The following is a 14,271-nucleotide window of genomic DNA, read 5'->3' on the forward strand; positions in this document are numbered from 1 at the left end:
GATTGAGCAGAATCCATAAGATTCTATAATCTGTAAAATGCTTTGGAAATATGAGAGGTGAAGGAAATGAACTTTAATTTATGTGTCGTATTGTATATATCTTATATATTCTTCTGGGACAAGACAGGATGGAAGAATGGTTCATTAAGAGACTGGGCCTTTCTTGTTTGACCTAGTCATTAACATTGGCTTATGTGAATATCCTGGCAGAAACAGGAAAGAAGTTCCAAGAACTTCCAGACAAGAATCCTTTTTCCTCATAAAACTCTTCTTTTCTGCTAGTTATCCTGGTCTTCTACCTATATATTGTGAAGCAGAAATTGTCACAAATAACATTGCAGAATACCATACATGAGATGACTTCAAAACGTTCATACATATGGTTCTGCCTTCGTATCCATAGGGTAGCTTGTATATTTATGAGGCAGAGAAAATAATAGAAAACTCATAGTTAATTTTTAAAGATGTTTTTCTTATATTTTGTAGAACCTACTGCCTTTTTTCATATGCAGTTATCTCAAAATTGTAATATTCTGAAAGACTTAAAATTGCTCATTACTGGATTGAATTCTTTAAATAATAGGTCATCATTTTAGATTAGAGTTTTCTACCAAAATGTTCATAATTAGTATGCTAAATAAATGGTAACTTATTCAATGCATGGTTCAGCAAACATTTCAGTGTTTGTATTCACCCAGTTATAGTTAAACCAACTCATCACAGAAAATTCTTGACTAATTCTTGACTAAATTTAAGTGAAGGTACACCTCCACTTTTCAATGATTAACATGTTTTAATTTCAAATTTATGTATGCTGCTATTTTGAAGAGTAAAATGTGTATAAGATACGTATTTCAAGCTTTATCTAGTATATAGTTAGATGTAACACATTTGTAAGATATGGAGTATTTTGTATGTACTGGCTGTATGTCTGCCTCAAATATTGTAATTTTATACCTAAATGAAATCTAAATGTGCTAGAATAAATCATTGATACATATTATATATATGTTATACAGTATAGTCTGAGTTTTATAGCAATTCATAACCCAGTTCTAATTTGATTTTAGTTTTAATTGAGTCTTTGTAAAAATTCATGGTAAACTTCTTTCTAAAATTATTCTTTCCAAAATGTTCCTCTTCATCTCCTTCACTCTGGGGAGTATCTTCCAACAGAACTTTAGAAATTTTCCAACCATTTTGTTCTCATGGACTTTCCCAATTAAATTGTCCCTCTCACCATTGTCAGCTCCAAAGTTAATTCTTCTCTAGTTTGTGCTATTCCAGCAGGAAGACAGGGGAAAAGAATTTTCCAAGAAAATGTCAATTTTTCCTATCCCATGGCAGCAGCATGAAATTTCAGATGAGGACAGAAACTTCGTTATTTTCTAATCCTTGAAACATAGTTATTCTGTTTGCAGGAGGAGATCTTGTAATCAGGCAACTTGCACATTTTTTTAGTTTCTGCTTTTACTAACTACAGACAAGATCTTAAACTTTCTCTGATACTACTCTCTCTCATCCCAAATTTTGGTTCTAGACCTTCATCATGAAATTTTACAGTCATTAACATTTGGATATTTTTTTCCCCAAAGATTATCCAGGTAGTAATTCTTTGTTATATATGGCAAAAAGAAGACCCATCTTATAATTTTATTATAGTATTGTTAATATAAGTATTTTAAATATTAAAAAAAAAGTAAAATCATCAGTATAAAATGTCTAGGTCTAAATTTGTGTTATAGTTTGTCACAAAATATCTTGTATTTATTTTACATTGAATAAAAGTAATCTCCTGAGGGGAGTAGACAGTAAGTCATTATTGACCAAGTCAATATTAGGTAACAGTAGCCTGACTGAGAAGACAAAAATAGAGAAAGTCCTTTTTATAAAAGCCACAGACCGAGTTCTGAGTTAGTATGAATCCATGTGGCTTAAGTATCAATAAACATAAGCTGGGAATGCCATGCTGCATATCAAAGCTCTTTGAAATTAAAAACCACCTTACAAATATACATGATTGCAATCACAGGAAGAAAAAAGAACCAATAAGAAGTTTTTCTCTTAGATTAACTAAAGAAAGACTGTAGGAACAGAGTGACAAGGGAAGACTGTTCTATGTGAGGTAAATTGGCAACACTGCAAACTAAGACAAAAGAGAACAGAGGAGGCAGTGTTAGATCAACCTGAAGAGCGATGGAATTAAATGGGATAAAAAGAGAGTAAAGGACATAATATCTGAAGTTATACCAATTGTGACATGTCTGGAATTGCTCTTTAAAATGACATAATCTGAAACGCCATTTGCCTGCTAGCATCGTGTTTAGCTCAACACTCAGATGTTCCAACTCTACTGTTTTAAGTACAATTATCGTTATCCATGGTTGCTTTTAATCCTTTCTCAACTTTTTTTTTTTTTTTTCTGTTGTTTTTGAAGAGAAAGGATACTTCCATATTAGTTATTATTGCTTGCTATTACTATGTTTTTTACGTCTGATTTGACACTGCCACTCTACAGTCAAGCTGACTTTGGTGTGCTAGCACAGTACGGTATACCATGGCGTGGCCATTAGACAAAATATGAGGTAACAGGAAATAACTGAAAGCTACTGGGAATAAAAGCAAAAGATCAATAATAAATTAAATTAAGTGATAAATAATACATGGAGAAAACATCACCATGAGGTAAAATATGTTCTTATCTACCTGTCAGCCATGCCTGAGAATCATGTCAAACTGCAGAAACTAAATGATTTTATGTTTAATTTGCTAAATGATTGCCTTATTCGTACAGCAAATATATTCTAGTTCATATTACAGTTCTTCAGAATCTTTTCATACTTCCTTATCAGTCTATTCATATTGCAATTTTTTGGCACTTTGTAATTTTATACATTCCTTAGGGATTAGTAGGTATAGGCATTCTTACTCTTGTCAGCAGCCCCACAAGGAGCATGACATTTTCTCTATGTATTGCCCTGCTCAGTCACTTAGCAAGCACTCCATTTTCAATTGCTTCTCTATCAATTAAACTGGAGGAAAACCCCCAAATCATTCATTTCTATGGTATTACATAAATAAAGACTACAACTAATACACTGTCTTTCAACCTTTCCTATGTGAAACTACTCCCCGATAACTTTTGCAAATTTGGTGTATAACTGGGTGTATTGGGAACAGCTGCGTAACTTTTACATTTTGACCATGTAAAGAACATTTCTTCCCTATGCTCAAACATAGTATTTCTAACTGCAAGAAGGCAGTTAACAGCTGTTTGGTGGACGAAGAGGTCTGGCAGTGAATGCCCATATAATTTTCTAAACTAGAGAAGAGTTCCATCAGCGAAACAAAAGAAAAAAAAAAAAAGTTTCATTACTGTATCAGGTACTCTGTGCTGTTCTACTGGCATATTATGTGCTCACAGATTCCCATGAAAGTAAACAAAGTTAAAATGACTGAGTATAGTAGTTTGGACCATTGTCTAAAGCTTGCTGTTTTTTTCATTATGATACTACCTACATGCAACATCAGCAGATGAAGAATGGTAATGCAAGCTCATTCCAGCGGAGAGGAATAGATTCTGAAATAATTCAAAAGTTTTTTCTGTTTTTTCCCCTCCGTACATTGTGTCAGTGAACTGTGAAAGAGTCTGACGTCTCCTATGTAGGGATTCATTCTGGACAAATATAATTTCAATTGGATGTTTTAAGAAATACCAACTTCCCAAAAATCTGCTAGGCTACTGACCTCAAATTAGTAATAGCCATATCATGGATTTTTAAGTTGACTGTGTCACTGAGGAAATAAATTACTTTTATTTGATTATGAGCAACAAATCATAATGTAACACTTATAATGCTGAGGATTAAAGATATGAAGGCTGGCTTCCCTTCAGTTATAAATGTGAAGGTCCATTTAATTCCATTTATTTTAGGCAACAAAATGGAAGCGTTGAAGTTAAGGTGCTTAATCACTTAACACTACCTGTACAGGGAGAAGAACCTCCAACATGCTTCACATATCTGATGGAAAGATTTACTCTCCTAAAACAGTTCCTGATATACCCTATAACTACCTCTGTCCTGTACTACCTATATCTGATATGCTCCCTACACCTACCTCCAAAAAGAAAATCACATATATGAACGTAAGTTCTGAAATACTTATTTCTGACAATCTAGGGCAGCTTAGTTTAGCTTAATTGGTTCTGTAGAACAAAAACTCCAACAACATCATGAAAGCTCATTGTGTTGTCATTGGATTTGCTGAGAAAAATATGTATTCTTTTATATTTTCTGCAATTGTTTTCCTTAACCTTAATATATCTAAAATAAATACTTGTGGAGATCAGAACAACAAAGTAATTATTGACACTAATAAATAAGTAATGAAAAGTTCGTAGGTAAACAAGTTTATTAAACTATTAGAATGCACTGGGAGCTAACAATATGGAAGATGGTTTTACATCCAGACCAGTAGATAATTCTCTTTCTTGCTGTTCAAGCTCTGTAGATTAAGTCTTAGGTGGCTAAAATAACACTGATCAATCACCAATACCAATTTTATGTCTCTGTCATAAAGTAAACATATTGTAATTCATAAGGAATGATACCTTCTTGCACTGCAAAGTCTATTTTTAAAACATCTAGTAGAGGCAAGTATGTAACATATTCAATAGATGAATCTCTTCTATTAAGCATCAACAAGGCATTTATGGATGATGCATATGTGTTGACAAAGAAACAGAAGCCAAGTTTTCACAGGTGTCAGCAATGTTTTGGAACTTGAACAAACAATTAACTGGGACACCAAGGCTGCTGTAGGTTTCATCGGCTGTTCACAGCTTGATGATACACTACATCATTGGGCACAGGCAGCACAATATGGAGCTGTGTTCTGCCAGAAAGCTTACTTCATGCTTCATTGGAAGGCATATACAACAGCAAGACCTCGCACACAAATAATTGGTGAATCTGAGCCTTATAAAAGATGTAAACAATGTGGGAGACAAACCTAGGAAATCAGAAAGGGTTTTAAGAGAATGTGAAGGAATAAACACCATTTTTAAACACCATTGTGTGAAGGAATCAACACCATTTTTAAAATCAGATCAGCTAGAAGAGATTGCTCAGGGCTGTGTCTAGTCAGGTTTTGAGTCTTTCTAAGAATGGATAATGTGGACCATAAGACAACCTGCTCCAGTGACTGATCATCCTTACAGTAGATAGCTTAAGTAGAAGTTCTTGTATACCAGTTTGCACTCATTTTCTCCTGTATTTTCACTGGATATCACCATGATGATTCTGGCTGCATCTTCTTCATGTTTTCACTTTACTAGGTACACCATGAGAAGAACACCACTGAGCCTTCTCTTCCTAATGTAGCTGAGGAGACTATTGACCTTGTCTTCAAACGCACATTGCTGACTCATGTTGAAGTTGGCATTCACCAGGACCCACAGGGCTTTTTCAGTAGAGCTGCTTTCCAGCCAGTCAGCACCCAGTACATATGTGTGCTTAAGGCTATTCCTCCCCAGGTGCAGGAGTTTGCATTTCCCTCTGTTGAACTCTGAGAAGTTCCTGTCGGACATTTTTTCTGCCTGTCAAGGTTGCTCTGAATGGCAGAACTTTTCCCAGATTTGTATTGCCTGAAAACTTGCTGAGGGTACACTCTTGTGCCAGAATCCAGGCCATTAATGAAGATGTTACACGATGGTGACCCCCAGATTGACTCCTGGAGAGTACTGTTCCTCTGGTGACTGGTCTTAAACTGGACTTCGTGTCACTGATTACAATCCTCTGGGCCTGGCTGCTCAGTTGGTTTTCAATCTACATCATTGTCCACTTATCTAGCCTGTATTTTATTAGTTTGTCTATGAGGATGTTATGGGAGACAGTGTCGAAAGCCTTACTAAAAACAAGATAACCACTGCTCTCATTCACCCTCATCCATGAAGCTAGGCTTCTCATTGTAGAAGGCTACCAGTCTGGTCAAGCATTAATTCCCCTTAATAAATCCATCCTGACTACTCCAAATCACCTTCTTGTTCTTGACATATCTGGAAATGTTTTCCAGGGTTAGTAGCTACATCACCTTTGCAGGGGTAGAGGTGAGGTCTAGAGTTATGCAGATCCTTTTTCTTCCCCTTCTTGAAGGTAAGGCTGGTATTTGCTTTCTTCCAGTCTTCAGGACTTTTCCCCAGGCACTATGATATTTTCAAGATACCTGAGAGTGGCCCCACAATGACATCAGCCAGCTCCTTCAGCACTCATGGGTGTATCCCATCAGGCCTCATGAACTCGTGCAATTTCATTTTGCTTAAATGCTCCCTAACCAAATTGTCCTCCACTGAGAATAAGTCTCTCTTTCTCCAGCCTTTCCCTCTAGTCTCAGTGGCCTGGGATTCATGAAGGCAAATATTTCCAAAAAAGACCAAGGTGAAGGCATTAAGTACCTTATCATTTTCCATCTACTTTCTTACAAGTTTCTCCCCTCTATTTTGATGTTCTCTAAAGATCTTTTCCAAACTTAGTTGTTCTATGACTTTGGGATTCTATAAACTTAAGCTTTAATTATTTAACATAGCCTTCTAGAGGTTGAAGATGACTGGGAGAAGGGAACTGTTATATACCTTCGTAAAGATTTTCTTTTGCAGAGGCTTAAAAGGCTATTTCTATTTTAAAACAGTGCTCCTCCAGGACTTTGCTAAAGAACATTTTTAATAGCACTGTAATAATGGAAATTGCTTGGTTAATGCCAAACAGCTAACAGGAGCACCTCCTTGAAGAGCAGGGCATGCCCTAATTTATAGTTTCTAAGGCAAACTTGTGATTTCTTTACTTAGAATTACTGTTAGATGGATCAAAGGGCCATGCTATAACTTTCTACTAGCCTAAAAAATAACTTAAATATTCAATTATTTATATTCCCTGAGACATGTAGTGTTTTCTAAAACTGTTTAAGCAATTTAGGAAAATAAAAAACACTGATCAAAACATCTTAACTGTATCGTTTCAAAGATAATGCTATCAAAGCTAGATTTTTACATAGTGAAGGGAAGAGAATTTCCACTGGTGTTAATCCCTGAAGCTAAACCAAATCACAACAAGATACAAGAATGGGAAAGGAAAAAATGTTCCCTTTAAAGATACTTTGGGAACCTATTCACCTACAAAAGTAGTGTAGCCACAAAGTTAGAAAAGAATTAACACAATCTCCTACATAAGCATTAAGGGATGGCACATTCATGAAACAAAGATTCTCCCAAGTCATTTCATATAACTATGGAGCCAGTGAAAATACATCAGGGGTAATATTTGGATCTAGGGAAAACCTAGAAAGATGTACATGTTCCACTCCATGCAAGACAAAAGGGTAAAGTATAAATCTTTGTGAAGTAAGATGCCACTCTCAGAACTGCTAGTTATAACATAAGACAATAAGACTGTAGAACAGCCTGAGAAAAACAGCAATTCACAGTCTGGTGTTGAATCTGCTACATGATGGCACAACTGAAATTTCCACATCCATGTGATGGATGGAGTACTGCTAAGGGAATACGTTTAGTATTTTCTTGAAATGATTTAAAGGTGTTAGAGACGTGTTGTTGGAAACTGGTTTTCCTTTTAACTTTAGTGTTTATCCAGACTAAAGGCTTTGTTAACTTTTCTAAATTAAAAAAATCCCTAGGATTTAATCTGAAATTATGGTCCACAAATGGTAGTAATTTTTCTCAAGATTTCTCTTTAGGGATGGAGAACCAGTGGGTTTATAAAGGAAAAATGTTTTTTGAAATGAGTAATCCTTGAAAAACTGTTTTTACTAGCTGATTTCAACATTTCTTTCTGCTTTATAGTTGCTGATTTCAACATTTTTTCCTGTTTCACAGAACTCAGCTAGAAATGTTTACCTCTACACACTTCAAAATGGTGGAATTCAGCTAGCCTGACTTAAATAAATTAGAGTTTGAATTCCAGGACATGATTCATTTGACTTATATTAGACATCTTGTTATGATAAAGCCTACCATTTCTTATTCTCTATACTATATAGTTTCAACATTTCTAAATGCAAAAACCCCAAGTTTTGTATCTTGTATAACTGTCAGTAGTGTCTAACTTAGAATTCAAGTGATATAGCATCAGAAGGTTATTCTAGAAAGGTGAAATAATACTACTTATATCCAAGTATCTTGACTCTGATCATGAGCAAGATTTACTTGGAAGAAAGTAGTTACACAACTACAGACAGCATGTCCAATAATTTTCTGTTGAAACAAGTATTTTCTCAGCTTGTCTATTACAAAAAAAAAAAAAAAAAAAAAAAAAAGTGAGTTCTTTGTTTCAAGATATAAATAAATAATCTGGTTATCTGAACTGTATGTTTTATGACTGAACAGACTGTGAAAATGTGCAATGCTTTTTTGGGATGCAGTTAGAATCAGTACTATTTCATAATTATTTTTATTGTGTTTTTTTTTACGGGAAAATTGAATTTTTATTATTTTATTTATTACATAAGCCTAGTGAAAAGTTTCTGAAATGTTCCCTAGGGAGGCATTTATGGCAAAGCCAAAACAAAGTTGGAGCTTAGTGACTAGACCCCATCTTAACACCATCTGCCTCTGTCACCATGCTGACAGCTGCTGGAATCTGCCTTTCTTTTTCTCTCTGGACTAGTCTGGTGTACTTTTTTTCAGGGTACCTCAGCTACTCAGTGTACTGATGGTTGTCTCTGATTCATCTGTCACTTCTGTCTCAAGCAAAACAAAAAAACTCCACTTCAACCAGTCTTTAAAAGGAAGTATTTAAAACTTTTTCTAGGTTAGAGCGCAGCAATATTTAAAAAACATGAAATGTTTTATCAGGTAAGGAAAAAATTTCCCTCCGCTCTACATTTGGTCTGAATTATTCCATAACACTGTGCACTTCATAATATATAATTACTGTAATATATATGACCAACTTTACATTTAGTCACTTCTATCTGTACTACTACTAAAAAATCTTTATATATTAACTGTGCTTTTTTGAGATATCTTAAGTTCTTGAACTCAGATATATCTTGAAACAATTAGTTCTAAAGTTTAGCTATTAAGCACATGAAATACCTTTTAGTTTGTGTTATTAGAAGGTATAAACAGAATATTTCATCCCTTAAATTGCACTATTCAATATTTTCTCAATATTTTTGTTATAGTCTTTCTCTTAACCTTTTTAAAATTCACCTTTTTTTTTTTTTCCAGATATTTTTCATAACAAAATATTTCTAGACTTTTAATCTTTCTTATCATCATCCTTGAAATCTGATCTTTCTTACTGTATATAGTGAAGAAGAATGACAAGAACTGAATATAGCATTCCAAGTAATGGAAAATCATTGTTATAATAATCTCAGTGTGTTTTTACTGATTTCCATTTTCTGAATAAAATAAATTCTCATCATGTCTATAAAAAGGGCAGTTCTGTTCAGATAATAATATAATACAAAATATTTAAAAATATATTAAAAATACTCATAGACTTTATGAGTGGAGATAATAGCTTATCTAACATATTTGCAGTATCCTCACCAAATTTTATTACTGACATTTCTTCTAACATAACACCTAAAGTACATAAGTTCAAGTATATTTGTTCCTCTCTTGTACTGTAATATGATGGATTTCTGGTGGAAGTGTGCTGCCAGTAGCGGGAAGATCACAATTCTCTGTTGCATCCTTTTATGATATTTATTGTGCTGAGGTTTCATATATTTTATTTTATGGTAAACTTTTCTTTCACTTTCTTTTTGGGCCGAATGTCACCATCACATGAAAGGTCATATTTGTATCTGACAGCAGAATTTGACTGCAATAACAGTAGTTCATGAAAAAGAAGTTTAATTTCCTATTGTTGGTGTCTGAAATGACAACTGTATTTCTTTTTGTCATTCCATTACTCAGGCAGTTGCTGTCAAAACTTTATAACTCTCTGGAGAGTTCACTGTAAGCAGACAGAAAGAATTTACTTCCCCTGAGTAGAATAGACTTATGCTCTCTGGGCATTTTTCATGGTGTAAAATGTATTCAGTATTATAATTTTATCAAGACTGACTTCCTATTCTGTTATAGTTAGTTTTTTTGTTTTTTGTTTTTTGGTTTTTTTTTCATTGAATATGCCTGCTTTGCTTTTATTTTCTTCTCTTTTGCTTTGTTTGTTTTTATCAATTTAGAGGCTTCTGATGTGCTATATGACCTTTATTCTCAGAGCTACTATATCTAATCATATCTCCAAAATAGACATCTTTTCACTATTCTTTTAATGTTAAAATTCTTTTCTCATCTTTCTATCACACCTATTCCACTTGTCATTTCTTCGATCTCAGCTGTTAACTTTTTGTAACTTCTGCTATGCACTGTTAGGGATCCAGATAGATACCTTTGAAAATCTAACCTCAATCATGTCTGACAATAGGATTTAGCTGGATTTAATACTTAGTTATTTTATTGAAATAAGCCTACTGTTTTAAGGAATAACTGACATGTTGTAGAACCAGCATTAAAAAAAAATGTTTTATCTCATTTTCTTCATACTCTTCTTAGCTCCTTGAACTGATCACAGTAAAAGCCCTCGCAGTAAACCTGGGAAATATCAAGAAACAATATTATGAGTGAAATGGTCAGAATTAAACTGGGAATTTGAAATGCAGGAATATCTGAATGGCAGTTGAAAAATGTCAGCACAACCTGACAGAAAATTAGCCCATATGCAGTTTTCATTTATGCACTTATTGTTTCTCATTAGTCTTTATATGTCTATAACAAACAGTAAGCATTTGCTACTGTTGAGCAAAGAACTAGGGTATGCATAGATTGTAAAATGGCAGACGGCTCATTACTCCTGCCTAAACTGACTCCCCATTTGTCTGATAATATCAGGGGTTTGTGCAATGTTATTCCCTATAGGTTTTAAGACCATAAGAAATGATTAAGGATCACCTGCTCTGACCTTCTGCCTGTCAAAAATCATTACAGTCCCCTAAATTAGCCCATATTCAGCTTAGTTACTTGGGACTGATGAAACCTGTTCTTTGACTAAGACTTATCTATCATAACTTTCATGATGTCTTAACTGCTTGTATAGAATATTTGGATGAGAATATTAAAGAGAAACTTCAGTGTACCAATTTCCTTGACATAAGAGAAGACTTTATACCAATAAACCCATCACTGTCTTGTTCTCAAGAGGAAATTCACAACTGTTTATAGAAAACTAGAATACTGTTAAAAAAATCTAATTCTCTGTTTAAGCACACTGAAGTCTGAAACTGAAATTTCTGGGGAAAGAAAGCTGAAAAGACAGTTGCATTCAATTTGGTTATTGGCTATTGACTATTATTATTAGATTTGATTGGATTTCAGGAGGGGGAAGCATCACGTCATTGTACTTCATGTTAAAAACCAACTATGGAACACACAGATTTTATTTTTATTTCTCTTGAATCCTTTGAACATTTTCTGCTCTGACAAATTCATCGAATAGTTCTAAAATAAGCATAATTCTCTATGATTGCTTTTATGATTCTATGAGCATTGGTAGAACCAAAACCTAACATTTCAATCTCAGTACCTCATGATTCAGTATTTACAGACAAACTAATCCATACATATTTCCCCAGCTTCTCCAAGTATCCAGAATATATATATATATATATATATATATGAGACTATGTAAAAACTTGTATGTCATAAAGAATGCAAAAAATAAATTGATTATACTGTCAAATAATAAAGGATAAAAGGTCTATATGGTATATATGAAATTTAAAAAAAAAGTAATTTGATGCTATTTTAAAAATAAAGCTATAATTACTCCGACAATGTCAAGAAAAGAGTCTTAGGTTGATAAGAAAATGCTGTAAGATTCAAGTTGGAATTGATTGCAACAACACTGTACATTTCAGTTTGTTCAGGTTATTGATTCATGCACTGGCTTGTGATGAAGAACATCATGGAGACTTTCAGCCTGCAATAGTATGTGACCCTCACATGAGGAAATATGTATTATTCCTTATGAACACAATAGCCCTGCCTTAAGGACTTACTCCTTTTAAATATCTATTAGTATTCTTTCTTAGTGACATATTCTGTTTATAGTATGATGTATGCCTGGAAGGCATTTTCTCTAGCAAAGAAAATATTAACTCTGGAATACCACTGAGATTCCCTGAAATGTGAAAATGTCACCATACGGTAGTGACATATAGTATTCTTTTTTTCCAGAATGAACAGGGAAAACTGCTGTATTTCTAGAAGTATAGCAAACCAAGCAACTCCTTGTTACACTGTCTGTAGTTAAAAATACCTTGATTTTCATAGTCTAGTAATTTTGCTCACTATTATCTGAATCCTGCCCTGTAAAATACTATGTATTTTCAGAAATAGTTATGCCATTTGAAATATCACTTGCGATCTTTTAGGAAAACTTGTAATGGAGTGAGTAGCAAGTGAGGTCAGGAATTATTATGCCTCTCATGAATACCATGATATATGCCCAGATCTAGCAAACACTGGCTTCAAAAGCATTTCCTTGATGTGTAAGTTTAAACCCTCATCTCAGGTAAGATTAAGTCATTTGGGCAGCTGAATTTTTTAAAAACCTTCAACTGTCTTAAAGCACTTATTGAGGATGATTTTTGGTGAAATATGATCTTGCTATCTGATTGTGACTAGAATTTTTTTCATAGGAAAATCGCGATCTTTTTTAAAGCTGTGTACTAAGATGCAAATTTGGAAGGAGAACAAATGTTTTCTGATTCACCGACAAATGACACTAACAGTTTTCCATCTCATTGTATCCAACAATTTCAAAATTCTTTTAACAATGAAAGCTGTCATAAACATATCATGTCAATGTCCACTTTTGTGCTTAACTTCTTTCTCAAAGTTTGCATTCTTGTAGGTATGGTGGGCTGACCCTACACAACACCCACCCAGCCTCTCACCAACTCCTCTCTCCTGTCGGATAGGGAGAAAATAGAATGAAAGTGACTTTTGGGTTGAGCTAAAGATAAATGAATAAAGAAAGCAAAAGTTGTGACACAACCTTCTGAATGGTTTTGTGAGACTGGAATTAAAGAAGTTAATTTTTCTTCCATCTCATGAGCACAGTTGTATGCTTGACTACCTGAAATTATGTGGAAAAAACCCTATTGATAAATAAGGTAAGAACAAAAAACAGGATACTTTGGTATCAACAAGATTCAAAGATATAAACAATGAAATGTATGTTATTTTGTTAGACAGACTAGTAAACTCTTTCCACACATATGTCCTAAAATCTAGTAACCTAGCTAACACTTATAGTTTTACAGTATAATGGATTAATTATCAGATGTAATTAAGAAATATGATCACAGAAGGTCACCAGTGTATGGAGAAGGTTCAGGAGACCTGTTTGCCCTAAAGATCCAAGTAAAAAATATTGGGCTGTGTGAGAACAAAAGCAGGCTATGCTGAGACCCTGATGCTTTGATGATTTGTTGTTTGCTGGCTACATTTTGAGAAATCATTACTAATTTTCAAAGGAGCTGTTAAAAGTCCCCTTAAGCACACGGTGGTTTTAAGGTCCTTGAGAGAAACATCTTGACAGGCTTATATACTATGTTGCCAGTTTCCCATACATGCTTAATAAACAGGAGTCTGCTATCCAGAAATCTGGGTTAGCATTTCAAGTAACTGCAAAATGCACCTCTGTGAGATCAGGAGGAAGTAAAACCTCCATGAATCTTAGTCACTGACCTTGACACTATGACAGGGTAATTCAGCTTAGCATGAACCACGTTTTTCTGCATTTTGCTTGTAGCTGTAGTCCAAGGCTGAGTACATTAAGTCCAGTTAAGGACTGCATAAGTTTTGACCAGATCCAGGATGTTTGCAACATCTCTTCTACCTACAGGTGGAAAACATCAGTCCAGTCATTTGAGCCGTTTGATAGACAACAGCATCTGAGGTTACAGCTCTACCTGAAGACAATAAATATGACAAACAAAGAGATGGCCTACAGAGTTTTGATATGAAATATGATAAATATAATTTAGCATATTTTCTGACTACTTGTTCCATTCCTGCTGTGTTCAATACTAAACAAACCCTTGGGACATAATGGAGATGTAGGTCAGCACCTTATAAAAATACAGCCACCTTCCTCTGGTACTGTACAGCAAATTCATCACTTGTGTAACTGTACTCCATGGAATTACTATAGGAATGAGCAAGGCAGCTAAAGAGTA

Source organism: Athene cunicularia, assembly GCF_003259725.1.
Source record: "Athene cunicularia isolate RWA chromosome 3 unlocalized genomic scaffold, athCun1 chr3_part1, whole genome shotgun sequence".
Taxonomy (NCBI): domain Eukaryota; kingdom Metazoa; phylum Chordata; class Aves; order Strigiformes; family Strigidae; genus Athene; species Athene cunicularia.